Source organism: Zonotrichia albicollis, chromosome 25 (assembly GCF_047830755.1).
Source record: "Zonotrichia albicollis isolate bZonAlb1 chromosome 25, bZonAlb1.hap1, whole genome shotgun sequence".
NCBI lineage: Eukaryota > Metazoa > Chordata > Aves > Passeriformes > Passerellidae > Zonotrichia > Zonotrichia albicollis.
In genome coordinates, this window is record NC_133843.1 from 28,239 (window position 1) to 42,296 (window position 14,058).

Sequence of the window (14,058 nt, forward strand, 5' to 3'; positions counted from 1 at the left end):
TTTTACGACAGTCGCGCTTTACGGCACCTTTTACGACAGTCGCGCTTTACGGCAGTTTTACGACAGTCGCGCTTTACGGCCGATTTTACGACAGTCGCGCTTTACGGCCGATTTTACGACAGTCGCGCTTTACGGCACCTTTTACGACAGTCGCGCTTTACGGCAGTTTTACGACAGTCGCGCTTTACGGCCGATTTTACGACAGTCGCGCTTTACGGCACCTTTTACGACAGTCGCGCTTTACGGCCGATTTTACGACAGTCGCGCTTTACGGCAGTTTTTACGACAGTCGCGCTTTACGGCCGATTTTACGACAGTCGCGCTTTACGGCCGATTTTACGACAGTCGCGCTTTACGGCCGATTTTACGACAGTCGCGCTTTACGGCAGTTTTACGACAGTCGCGCTTTACGGCCGATTTTACGACAGTCGCGCTTTACGGCAGTTTTACGACAGTCGCGCTTTACGGCCGATTTTACGACAGTCGCGCTTTACGGCCGATTTTGCGACAGTCGCGCTTTACGGCACCTTTTACGACAGTCGCGCTTTACGGCCGATTTTACGACAGTCGCGCTTTACGGCAGTTTTACGACAGTCGCGCTTTACGGCCGATTTTACGACAGTCGCGCTTTACGGCACCTTTTACGACAGTCGCGCTTTACGGCCGATTTTACGACAGTCGCGCTTTACGGCCGATTTTACGACAGTCGCGCTTTACGGCACCTTTTACGACAGTCGCGCTTTACGGCAGTTTTACGACAGTCGCGCTTTACGGCCGATTTTACGACAGTCGCGCTTTACGGCACCTTTTACGACAGTCGCGCTTCACGGCACCTTTTACGACAGTCGTGCTTTACGGCCGATTTTACGACAGTCGCGCTTTACGGCACCTTTTACGACAGTCGCGCTTTACGGCCGATTTTACGACAGTCGCGCTTTACGGCACCTTTTACGACAGTCGCGCTTTACGGCCGATTTTACGACAGTCGCGCTTTACGGCCGATTTTACGACAGTCGCGCTTTACGGCACCTTTTACGACAGTCGCGCTTTACGGCCGATTTTACGACAGTCGCGCTTTACGGCACCTTTTACGACAGTCGCGCTTTACGGCACCTTTTACGACAGTCGCGCTTTACAGCCGATTTTACGACAGTCGCGCTTTACGGCACCTTTTACGACAGTCGCGCTTTACGGCACCTTTTACGACAGTCGCGCTTTACGGCAGTTTTACGACAGTCGCGCTTTACGGCCGATTTTACGACAGTCGCGCTTTACGGCAGATTTTACGACAGTCGCGCTTTACGGCCGACTTTACGACAGTCGCGCTTTACGGCACCTTTTACGACAGTCGCGCTTTACGGCAGTTTTACGACAGTCGCGCTTTACGGCACCTTTTACGACAGTCGCGCTTTACGGCCGATTTTACGACAGTCGCGCTTTACGGCCGATTTTACGACAGTCGCGCTTTACGGCAGTTTTACGACAGTCGCGCTTTACGGCCGATTTTACGACAGTCGCGCTTTACGGCAGTTTTACGACAGTCGCGCTTTACGGCACCTTTTACGACAGTCGCGCTTTACGTCACCTTTTACGACAGTCGCGCTTTACGGCACCTTTTACGACAGTCGCGCTTTACGGCACTTTTTACGACAGTCGCGCTTTACGGCCGATTTTACGACAGTCGCGCTTTACGGCACCTTTTACGACAGTCGCGCTTTACGGCAGTTTTACGACAGTCGCGCTTTACGGCACCTTTTACGACAGTCGCGCTTTACGGCCGATTTTACGACAGTCGCGCTTTACGGCCGATTTTACGACAGTCGCGCGTTACGGCAGTTTTACGACAATCGCGCTTTACGGCACCTTTTACGACAGTCGCGCTTTACGGCCGATTTTACGACAGTCGCGCTTTACGGCACCTTTTACGACAGTCGCGCTTTACGGCCGATTTTACGACAGTCGCGCTTTACGGCAGTTTTACGACAGTCGCGCTTTACGGCACCTTTTACGACAGTCGCGCTTTACGGCCGATTTTACGACAGTCGCGCTTTACGGCCGATTTTACGACAGTCGCGCTTTACGGCAGTTTTACGACAATCGCGCTTTACGGCACCTTTTACGACAGTCGCGCTTTACGGCCGATTTTACGACAGTCGCGCTTTACGGCACCTTTTACGACAGTCGCGCTTTACGGCAGTTTTACGACAGTCGCGCTTTACGGCCGATTTTACGACAGTCGCGCTTTACGGCCGATTTTACGACAGTCGCGCTTTACGGCACCTTTTACGACAGTCGCGCTTTACGGCCGATTTTACGACAGTCGCGCTTTACGGCACCTTTTACGACAGTCGCGCTTTACGGCACCTTTTACGACAGTCGCGCTTTACGGCCGATTTTACGACAGTCGCGCTTTACGGCAGTTTTACGACAGTCGCGCTTTACGGCCGATTTTACGACAGTCGCGCTTTACGGCCGATTTTACGACAGTCGCGCTTTACGGCACCTTTTACGACAGTCGTGCTTTACGGCAGATTTTACGACAGTCGCGCTTTACGGCACCTTTTACGACAGTCGCGCTTTACGGCCGATTTTACGACAGTCGCGCTTTACGGCACCTTTTACGACAGTCGCGCTTTACGGCCGATTTTACGACAGTCGCGCTTTACGGCCGATTTTACGACAGTCGCGCTTTACGGCACCTTTTACGACAGTCGCGCTTTACGGCCGATTTTACGACAGTCGCGCTTTACGGCACCTTTTACGACAGTCGCGCTTTACGGCACCTTTTACGACAGTCGCGCTTTACGGCCGATTTTACGACAGTCGCGCTTTACGGCACCTTTTACGACAGTCGCGCTTTACGGCACCTTTTACGACAGTCGCGCTTTACGGCAGTTTTACGACAGTCGCGCTTTACGGCCGATTTTACGACAGTCGCGCTTTACGGCCGATTTTACGACAGTCGCGCTTTACGGCAGATTTTACGACAGTCGCGCTTTACGGCCGACTTTACGACAGTCGCGCTTTACGGCACCTTTTACGACAGTCGCGCTTTACGGCAGTTTTACGACAATCGCGCTTTACGGCACCTTTTACGACAGTCGCGCTTTACGGCCGATTTTACGACAGTCGCGCTTTACGGCACCTTTTACGACAGTCGCGCTTTACGGCCGATTTTACGACAGTCGCGCTTTACGGCACCTTTTACGACAGTCGCGCTTTACGGCACCTTTTACGACAGTCGCGCTTTACGGCAGTTTTACGACAGTCGCGCTTTACGGCCGATTTTACGACAGTCGCGCTTTACGGCACCTTTTACGACAGTCGCGCTTTACGGCACCTTTTACGACAGTCGCGCTTTACGGCAGTTTTACGACAGTCGCGCTTTACGGCACCTTTTACGACAGTCGCGCTTTACGGCACCTTTTACGACAGTCGCGCTTTACGGCAGTTTTACGACAGTCGCGCTTTACGGCCGATTTTACGACAGTCGCGCTTTACGGCACCTTTTACGACAGTCGCGCTTTACGGCCGATTTTACGACAGTCGCGCTTTACGGCACCTTTTACGACAGTCGCGCTTTACGGCCGATTTTACGACAGTCGCGCTTTACGGCCGATTTTACGACAGTCGCGCTTTACGGCAGTTTTACGACAGTCGCGCTTTACGGCCGATTTTACGACAGTCGCGCTTTACGGCAGTTTTACGACAGTCGCGCTTTACGGCACCTTTTACGACAGTCGCGCTTTACGGCCGATTTTACGACAGTCGCGCTTTACGGCACCTTTTACGACAGTCGCGCTTTACGGCACTTTTTACGACAGTCGCGCTTTACGGCCGATTTTACGACAGTCGCGCTTTACGGCACCTTTTACGACAGTCGCGCTTTACGGCAGTTTTACGACAGTCGCGCTTTACGGCACCTTTTACGACAGTCGCGCTTTACGGCCGATTTTACGACAGTCGCGCTTTACGGCAGTTTTACGACAGTCGCGCTTTACGGCACCTTTTACGACAGTCGCGCTTTACGGCCGATTTTACGACAGTCGCGCTTTCCGGCCGATTTTACGACAGTCGCGCGTTACGGCAGTTTTACGACAATCGCGCTTTACGGCACCTTTTACGACAGTCGCGCTTTACGGCCGATTTTACGACAGTCGCGCTTTACGGCACCTTTTACGACAGTCGCGCTTTACGGCACCTTTTACGACAGTCGCGCTTTACGGCAGTTTTACGACAGTCGCGCTTTACGGCACCTTTTACGACAGTCGCGCTTTACGGCCGATTTTACGACAGTCGCGCTTTACGGCACCTTTTACGACAGTCGCGCTTTACGGCCGATTTTACGACAGTCGCGCTTTACGGCACCTTTTACGACAGTCGCGCTTTACGGCAGTTTTACGACAGTCGCGCTTTACGGCAGATTTTACGACAGTCGCGCTTTACGGCACCTTTTACGACAGTCGCGCTTTACGGCCGATTTTACGACAGTCGCGCTTTACGGCAGTTTTACGACAGTCGCGCTTTACGGCCGACTTTACGACAGTCGCGCTTTACGGCCGATTTTACGACAGTCGCGCTTTACGGCACCTTTTACGACAGTCGCGCTTTACGGCACCTTTTACGACAGTCGCGCTTTACGGCCGTATTTACGACAGTCGCGGTTTACGGCACCTTTTACGACAGTCGCGCTTTACGGCCGTATTTACGGCAGTCGCGCTTTACGGCGCCTTTTACGACAGTCGCGCTTTACGGCACCTTTTACATCAGGTATTTCTTGCCCCTCTTGGGGTTTTTTCCCTGGGTTTTTTTCTGGGTTTTTTCTTGCCCCTCTTGTGGTTTTTTTCTGCATTTTTTCTTGCCGCTCTTGGGGCTTTTTCTGTTGGGTTTTTTTTTTCCTGTTTTGTTTTTCTTGGTTTTTTCTGGTCCGTCTTCGGTTTTATTTCTGGGATGTTTCTTGCCCATCTTGGGTTTTTTTGTATGATTTTTCTGGGTTTTTTGTTGATTTTTTCTTGCACATCTTGGGGTTCTCTTCTGGGATTTTTCTTGCACACCTTGGGGGTTTTTTCTGGGTTGTTCTTGCCTATCGTGGGGTTTTTCCTGGGATTTTTTTCTGGTTTTTTTTTTTTTTTTTGGCCCATCTTGTGTTTTCTTAGGTTTCATTTCTGGGTTTGCTCTTGCCCATCCTGAGGTTTGTTCCTGGGAGTGTTCTGGCTTTTTCTTGCCTATCTTGGGGTTTTTTACTGGGTGTTTTTGGGTCTTTTCTAGCCTATCTTGGGGTATTTTTCTGAGTTTTTACTTGACCAGGCCCAAGAAAAAAAAAAACAGCCGGGGGATGGGGGGGAAGGCGGCTGGGGGTTTTTTATTCTACATTTAACAAAGAGTTACAATACCTAAAAAGCCAAAGTCATATCCTGGGGAAATCAGCAGCCTTAGGGACCTGTGAGACGACAAGAAGGGTCAGTGAGTGGCTATCTGACAGCTAGGACTTGTCCCCACTCTGGACTGATAAATTTTCTACCCAAAATCCCATGGAAGACAGAGGAAGAGTAAAATTTCTATAACTGTTCTACCTAACTGTGACTACGTACCAGGGCAGGGCAGCTCCGATCATAAGTGGTACAATGTAAGTACACGCAATATAAGCTGATACATACAGTGCAAGTATACACAGAGTGTAAATACACATAATATAGGGTGACGCGCTTCCATACAGTGTAAGTACACACAGTATAAGCCAACATAGGTACATACAATGTAAGTACATACTGTACAAGCCAGCATAGGTACATACAATATGAGTACATACAATATAGGTCAATACAGGTACACATGATATAGGTACATACAATATAAGCCAGGACTGGAGATAACTCTCTGGAAGATGAATTCTTGAGCCCTATACCCTTTGAGAAAATAGAACCTACAGAACTACTGCAGTCACCTGAGGAGGGTGTAAGACGCTCCCTGTAGAAGTCCAAGACAATGGAAAAAAAGGCACCAGCAAAGCTGGTAGTGAGAAGGAAGATGCATGAGAACATCTTGTCCCTGTGAGACATTCCTGTCTCAAAGAGCAAAATTGTAAAGATGCCAGAATAAGGGATATCCAGAAAGGAATGTGATTAGAACGCGGCCTATATAGCACAGATGAGTGCCGATAAAGCATCGAGATGTAACAAAGGCCTATGACGTGGAAGACAATTGACACACACTACATACCACAGACAGGGACACCATAACATAGACACAGATGACATAACACAGAGACAAGTTGCAATTGATTGGCACTTTCCCCTTAGGGACCCGAGAGTCCTAGCACAAGACGAGCCAGAGGCCGATGAGGCCAAGGGAAAGGAAGCCCTATGACAACAGCATGTGATGATGAAATGTAACTCGTTAAAAGAAGTTAGTGCCAAAGCAGTTAAGAAGATGCTCGAGAGGCTCGGCAAGCCTAGAGAAGGAAGGGGACTGCTGGGTGACCACGGCTATAGCTCAGGACGTGAAGGCGAGCTCCTCGGGGGAAAGATCCGTGACAATGCTGAGTCGAGGAAGGCTGATAACGCAAAGTTCGCGACGCTGTGGAGAGGGGTCGGAACTGCCCTGCCCGGCAAAGGCTCTGGTGAGGCTGAGGAGAAACCCTCTCCCTTTACTTCCAGGGAGCCCGTCCCACTACAGACCTCTCCGCTAAGCTGACATCAGATTGCCTCCTGTGATAGTAAAGGCTTTTCCCCTTCTCCCAACCACTGGCCCCGACCCTTAGCTTTTGGAAGACGAGCGGACAAAAGCCATCGTCGGTCAGATATGGATGTTGAGATGTTCTCAATGTGTGTGCTTCGGTGCTGCCGCTTCCAAGCTGTGGCTACAAGCCTCCCCAGGGTACCTAAGGCTATTGGAATAAGAATCCCAATATAACCAGTTAGATGGTGCCTAGGCCAGTTCTGACCCTCGCTGCTGGGCCAAAGACAGCACTGTGGTGTTTTACCCCAGAGATACCTTGGCTGGCGGCAGAGTGCAGCGGGGCACAAGACAGGACTCCGTTCTCCTCAGGAGAGAGAGCTTCTGGCGATAGTGGAGAGAAAGAGAGTGGATTCTGCTAGAAGGTTGCCAGATGTTTATTCCATTGGTACAGAGATGTCTGCACTGGGCCACTGCTGCTAACAGAATGGAGGCCACATGGTCTCATTAACATTTTAAGCTCAGGACAGGGGAAGGGGAGGGGACAGGTGAGTCACCAACCAGGTGAAGGGGCAGGGTCTCAAGGGACTAGGGACACCTATCACACGACGCCTTGCTGGTATGTTAGCCTGATTAACAGGGCACACTCAGCGAGGGGCGAGGGGGAAGGGAGAAGGTAAAACAGGATATTGCAACACACCACAACATCAGGCAAAACAGAAAAGGTGACTATTGCCCTCAAAAAGAGTAATCCCCGGGAGTCCTCCGCACCCCTGCCCCAGCTCACCTCAAGTCTTGATTTGACTCCGGAGGCTGCCCAGAAGGTACCTGCAAAAAGAAAAGGGACATGCTTAGCATGCTGCTGCATAACATTCGCCTATGAGTCAGCCTGCCTAAACCCCAACTCACCTGCCCTCCTCTGTTCCTTGGTCATGCCTAGGGCAGTGACAGCACCTGCAAAGAAAAAAAGCAGAAAAGCTGCTGAGATACTGTGAAAACACAACCTCCCAACCCTGACAAGTATGCCACACCAATACCTTAAGCTTGAACCCACCTGGCACGGGCATGCTGGGCTAGGATAGATGACAAGCGGACCATCTAAAATAAAAAGAATAATACATACCTAGAGCTGCACCAAAAACTGAGACCTCAGCAATAACAACAGCTTTGGTTCCCTACTCAATGCTCACCTTGCCCACTCAGCCTTGACAGCTGCTCTTTGCCCTGACTTCCTAAAAATAAAGACAAAGAGCAGAGCTGTAACAGCCACCATTTATGCTTCCTCTGCAGAGACAAACAGTGACTAACCTGCATGGGGGAATCCCCTCACCCAGGATGGGTGGCTCTGCCCTGGATTTTATCCTTCTGCAACTAAAAGAAAGTTAGGATGAAAGTCAAAGGGCTGCAGGATAACTTATGGGCTCCAGATATCCTGTGTCCATCTCCAAATTCCATCTAGAGTCCACCTGCACCCCACATTACAAATTCCAAGCCCCTGAGATGCCTCCTATTGCACCAGGCTATGCAGCAGGGCAGAGCAGCTCTGGCACAAATGTGTGCTGACACCCATGACACAGGACAGACAGGACGTGACAAACAAATGGCACAATACACAGACAGAAATCCCTTTGTAAGAAAAATGGCTGCCAGGATTGAGAGAATGCAAAAGGAAATGACCGAGGTGAGACCGATGGTGAGCTGATGAGGCTCAGAGAACCCTGGTGGAAGATGATGTTAACTGAATCATCTCTTCCAAGAACTGCAAAGATTGATGCCTAGGAATCCTACAGTCAGAATCCTCTCCCTAACCTCACATTCTTACAAGTCCTAATCAGCCATAATGGATCCTGGCGGGGCATAGCTGTCCGTACAGCTCAGAACAAGACCTGACAAGACATCTGACTGGATGCTTCCTAAGAGAGATGCATTTCTGATGCCTGTCTGAGCTCTCCAGTCAAAAGTTCCATGGCATGGGTGCCAGGGCAAGGAATGCTGAGATCATGGATGCTAAGAATGGTGCGAAGGTTTCTGACAGGCCTCTCAAAAGGCTAAGGTAAAAGACATGAGATACACAAGCAACACATAATGCACGATAGACAAGTGACACAATACACACTGGGACTGCTCTGCCCTGCTGTACACCTCAGCACTGTGATCAAAAGTGAGACTTTGCATTTATGTGGCCTAAGCAGCCACTTTCTAGACACCCCCATCTCCAAAGCAGACTCAAAAACCCCTCCCGGTGGGTCCCTGCCCCACACCCCACTTTCATCCCCTCTGTGGGTCGTAGCCCTCAGACATCTGGGCATGCTGGTCCATGTCAGGTGCGAAAGAAGGCAGCCTCGACATCTGGGTATTTGCTGCTGGCACTGTTGTTCAACAACTTCCTGTTATTTCTTTGTCTGGTACATTAAAGAACACCAAATATCAATGCATGATCTCTGCAGCACATTGGCCAAAACGCAACAGTTCTGCTACTCACTGTTCTCCTAAGAATGCCCGGCTCCTGGTGCTGCACACTTCGGCCTCACTCAGAGGCTGACGCTGTTGTCGCGGGGTACGCCTGGGGTAAGAGGAGATGAGGTGATGTGGCATTGCTGAAACCTGAGTGGACCCTCGCTCCTCCCCCCTACTTCCCTGACTCACTGCAACTTCTCGGCCAGTACCAAAGGCTACACCCTGGCGACGCCTTTAACTAGGAAAAGGCAGAGGCTTCATCACAGAGTCCCGTGATACTTCCGCAGGGCTCAGGAGAGCAGCAAACCCAGTCCATTGGCCGGTCGGTGACCGGGGCTTGGCGTGCTCTGAGTGGATTGCCTAAAGCGCAGAAATAGGAACAGATACTTAGAGTTGCACCAGAAAGTGAGACTTGAGCAATAACAACTGCTTCTGTAAGCTACTCAATGCTCACCTTGCCCATCTCACCTTGACTGCTGATATCCAACTTTACTTCCTAAAAAGAAAAAGAACAGTGCTGTAACAGAGTCACACTTTACACTCACCCTGCAGAGACAAACAGTGACTGACCTGCTCTGGGGAACCTCCTCACCCGGCATGGGTGGATGCCCTGGATTTTATCCTCTGCATCTGAAAGTTAGGACAAAAGTCAAAGGGCTGCAGGATGACTTCACAGCTCCAAACATCTTGTGTCTATCTAGAAATATCATCTAGAGTCCAGTGACACCCCACAAACTGCAAGTCCCCGGGACTTGTCCTATTGCAGCAGACTATGTGGCAGGGCAGGACAGCTCTGGCACAAATGTGTGCAGATGCCCGTGACACAGAACGTGCCAAACAGGGGGACATTAAACACGACACATCATGCTTGTGGTGAGGGCCTCGAGGAGAGAAGGTAAAAGGGACCCCAAAGACACACTAGGTAACACAGCACACACGCTGGACAACACAACACAGACCAGAACTGTTCTGCACTGCCTGCCTGAAAGCTGCCATCAAAAGTAGAGCCTCTCCCTTTAGCTGTCCTAAGAGGCCCTTGAAGAAGATTACTTTTCCCTCTGCTAATTTTTAAATCTGTCCCAAGAACTCCCAACCTGCTACTCTCCCATCATCCCATCTCCAAGCCCTAGCCCCCAACTTATCTTTTGTTTGATTGGTGATGTGGATCCATGTTGCACCTGAAATGAGTCTGCCTTGGAAGGCCTCGTGATGGCCTGTTAGCTTCTTGGTTAGCTACAATAAAGAAAACCAAAACCAAAGTACGAGTCCAGATTTATGTGGGCCAAATCCCAGCAAGTCAGCTACTTGCCCTCTCCTGAGTGTGCCTGGCTGCTTTAGGCTCCAGCTTAACCCTGATTCCAAGGCTGTGGCCTTTATTAGCAGTGGCACCTGGGTTACAGAAAGGCAAAGTTGAATAGCATTCCTATGAGTGCAGTAGATAACCTTGTGTGCTGTAGGACATGGGAATACCTCTGCTAGGCTTCTGAGAAGCCTTAGGGGGGGTCCTCAAATAAACAAATAAACACCCTTTCTCACCCTGCTGCCTTCAAACATCCCCCCGCCCACAATAATTCCTAACTGTATACCTGCCCACCCTCCCTCTCCTAATCACAATCCTCAACTCACCTGAAGCCTCAATCTCAAACATCATCCTTGACACTGGGCAGATCCCTCTTGTGACATGATGAATCTGCTGAAAAAAGTGTTGCACTTGACACAACCAGGAACCTCTGGATGCTGCGCTCCTCCTAAAAAAAATACAAAACAAAACAAGAACAAAACCAGAAATTACAAATGCACTTTACCACCCCTAAACACAAAAGCCAAAATCATGAATCTAAATACTCCCTGTATTCCATGCTGTTTACTTCACAGAATCTTCAAAGCCTCTGTGCTTTAGATGCCCAGAAACACCTGCTGGAAACAAGCTGAGATGAGCTGAAAGAGCCTCTTCACTGAAATGAGAGGAGAGCTCTTACCCCAGCACATTCTGGAGAAGGAATGAAGCCCCTCAGCCAAGGCTGGGGTTAATATACCCCTGATGGTGCCCGCCTCTCGTTCCCATGGCACCCAGGAAAAGGGAGGGGGCAAATCCCACCGGGTATAAAAGCCCTCAGAGCAGCTGCAGCTGGTTGGCCTCTGACTCAAATGCAAGGGGAGTAAAGGGCTTGTTATAGAAGAAAACTCTTCAGAAAAATAACAGCACTTTCTTTCTTGCAATAACTACTTGGAGCAAAAGGGCAGAAAACTGGTAAGAAATAAAACTTTCTGTTTAGGCAGCATAACTAGATAAATTGAGTAATTTGCTGTTAACTTACATAATTATTCCTTAATGGCTGCCAAGTTGTACTTCCTGTGTGACTAAGCCAGGTGGAGAAGAATACTAATGATATGAACAGTCTAAGTTTCCTTGGGACCTCTAATTAGGGCTATCTACATTTTAAGTAAAAATAAAAGCCTCTCTGATGGTGGTGTAAGGGTTAAGTGCATGCCAGGCTCACCCTTCTCTGAGATACTCGGTCCTACGGCACAGAAAGAAGTGCCCTGAAATGTAGTTTTAAACCCTTAAAATGCTGAAAAAGACAGAGCTTCCTTCCAGGGAACCCCTTAAAAAGAGGAAATGGGGCAGTTGCCTCTACTGAAATCAATACAATGGCAAATAAAGAGCTTCTGCCCTTTAATTTGCTCTCCTTAAATATTGGGAAAAGAGGGGTTTTCCTCACTTTAAATCTTGCCAATGATGAAAAAAGAGGGATTTTTCCCTAAGTTCAAACCCTTAAGATGGAGGGATAGCTGGGCTTCTCCCTCAATTTAGGCCTCAGGGCAACAAAAAGGGGGAAGCTACCCTTAATTCACACCCATAAGAAACATTGTCAAAGTTTTCCCCTTCTTTTTACACTGCCAAATAATGGAAAATGGTGACTCCCTGTCAATTAACACCCCTAACAGCATAGTAATGGCAGGGATTCTCTCAAGTGAAACCATTAAAATTGCAGGGGAAGGAGAGTCCCTCCAAGTTTGAGCACAAAAAATAATGGAAAAGGAAGCTTTTCCCCTTTTTTCTAAACCCTTTTTCTCCTAATAACTCCTCTTCTTCCTGGGAGTGCTCTGGAGGGTCTGGGGGCTTTGGGGAGGGACTGACACAGTAAAAGGGGAAAATTGAAAGCCCTCTCCTAGAACCCCACTAGCTGCCTGGCCTGCTCAGTTGCTGCCCCTTGGCCAAAAGGGCTCTTCCCTTGGCGTTTTCTCAAAGTGATGCTCAGTGCCCAGGTGGGTCTGGCTGTTCCCTAGTCTGTGCTGGATGCTCCGACTATAGTTCCTGGAGGGATGCTTGGGATACCCCTGTTAGTCCCTCTGGCCTAGCAGCTCCCTGTGCAGGTGGGCCCGGGTAACCCTCTGAAAGCAGCTTGTCACACGGGGGCCTGCTAGACCTTGGAGTGGGGGCTGAGGTGAAGAAAGGTCCTGTGAGGAGCTCCTTCCCCTACACAGCCCTTTGTCTGCCCCTTAAACCATGGGGTGCCCAGCTTTCCTTTCTAAGGAAATTAACAGCCTTTCCTCTCTGTGTGCACATGGCAGAAACTGCGATTCGGCCTCCAAAACTGCAGAGAACAATTTCTCACAGCCCGCAGCTGCCAATGCCTAGAGCTCTTGCTGCCCTCGGAGTGCCACGTTCCTCCTGGGAACAGACATCAACACGCAGCAGGGGTGAGTTTGGTTTTACAGGGAAGAGGGCCGGCACAGGATTTCTCCAGGAGCAAAGCTGCCCCCACCGAGAACTCGGGCTGCTCTGGCAGTGCCAAGCACCTCCTGCAAACTGGCCTCAGGAAACTCAAGGGGTGAGTTTTTCTGTGCAGAAGTTCTCCCAGACCAAAGCTGAGAGCATCTAACCCTGACCACAACAACTTAGCTGAGTCTAAAACTTACAACCTTCAGACTGGCAGTGAGGGCCCCAACCCGCTGGGCCACTGCTGGCTCCTTTCTAAAGCATTCCACCGCAGTCCTAAAAGTCCAAACTCTACCTCTTGCTGTCTAGCCCACAGATGTCATCCCTATCTTTTTGCAGTGGGTCTGTTGTCCTCTGAGGGTTCTGTCATTGTCCTGGTGTGTGAGGGCTGCTGTCTGGTCTCGCTGTTAGGGTTGCTGTGTTGTGCTGCTGTTGGGAGAAAAGGCTATTTTTAGGGGGGCTGGTTAGACTGAGGTTAGGGCTGGGGTGAGGGGTGGTACAGCTGTACCCTGTACCCCTGATCTCCACTGGACTGTCCAGCCCTCAACGCCTCTCCCTTTACCCTTCAACCGGTCCCTCTGCCTCCCAGCCCTCAGCTCCTGTGTGTCACCATTAAACCCTCTCTTATCCCCAACCCATCTCCTTCCCTTCCCCATCCCATCCTTTCCCCTATCCCCATTCCCTTTCCTCTAACATTTCATCCTCTCCCCATCCTTATTCCCCTCCCCTTTCCCCATTCCAATCCTCCTTCCCCATCCCGTCCCATCCCCTATCCCCATCCCCATCCCATCCCCTATCCCCATCCCCATCCCATCCTCTCCCCTCTCCTCATCCCCGTTCTTATTCCCATCCCATCCTTTTCCATTTCCCGTTTCCTCTCCCCATCCCACCCCCATCCCTATTCCCATCCCCTTTCCCGTCCCATCCTCTTTCCCTACTCCCTTTCCTTTCTCCCCATCCCACCCCCTCCCTCTTCCCATCCCCTTCCCTCTCCACCCCTCCATCCATCCCCACCCTCCCGCTGGCCCGGGCCGTGCTGCCGCCGGGCCGGCAGGGGCGGTGTGCGAGCGCCGCGGGCCCGGAGCGGGGGCCGCGGAGCGGGCGGAGGGCGCTGCCCGGGACCGCCCCGCTCCCCCTCAGACCGGGCCCGCCGCCCCCGGTCCGGGCAGCGCCGCGGCAGCGGCGGCGCAGCGAGGCCGGCG

The 14,058-nt window shown here is 50.8% G+C and overlaps 1 long non-coding RNA gene across 21 annotated transcripts in view; it reads right to left on the reverse strand.

Moving 5' to 3' along the window:
- Nucleotides 1-13,996, reverse strand: part of LOC141731757 (uncharacterized) — a 31,175-nt gene extending 17,179 nt beyond the window's left edge. For 7 of the 21 annotated variants that reach the window (XR_012583717.1, XR_012583718.1, XR_012583715.1 and 4 more), the window contains exons 1-12: nucleotides 10,759-13,139; nucleotides 9,703-10,365; nucleotides 9,587-9,628; nucleotides 9,322-9,492; nucleotides 9,158-9,238; nucleotides 7,984-8,046; nucleotides 7,866-7,907; nucleotides 7,730-7,773; nucleotides 7,585-7,629; nucleotides 7,463-7,503; nucleotides 6,994-7,151; nucleotides 5,394-6,886 (exon numbers count right to left, since the gene is read on the reverse strand). This is a non-coding gene — a long non-coding RNA (uncharacterized LOC141731757). The other 14 variants (XR_012583701.1, XR_012583700.1, XR_012583699.1 and 11 more) reach the window with 14 other exon arrangements.
- Between the last annotated feature and the right edge of the window lie 62 nt (nucleotides 13,997-14,058).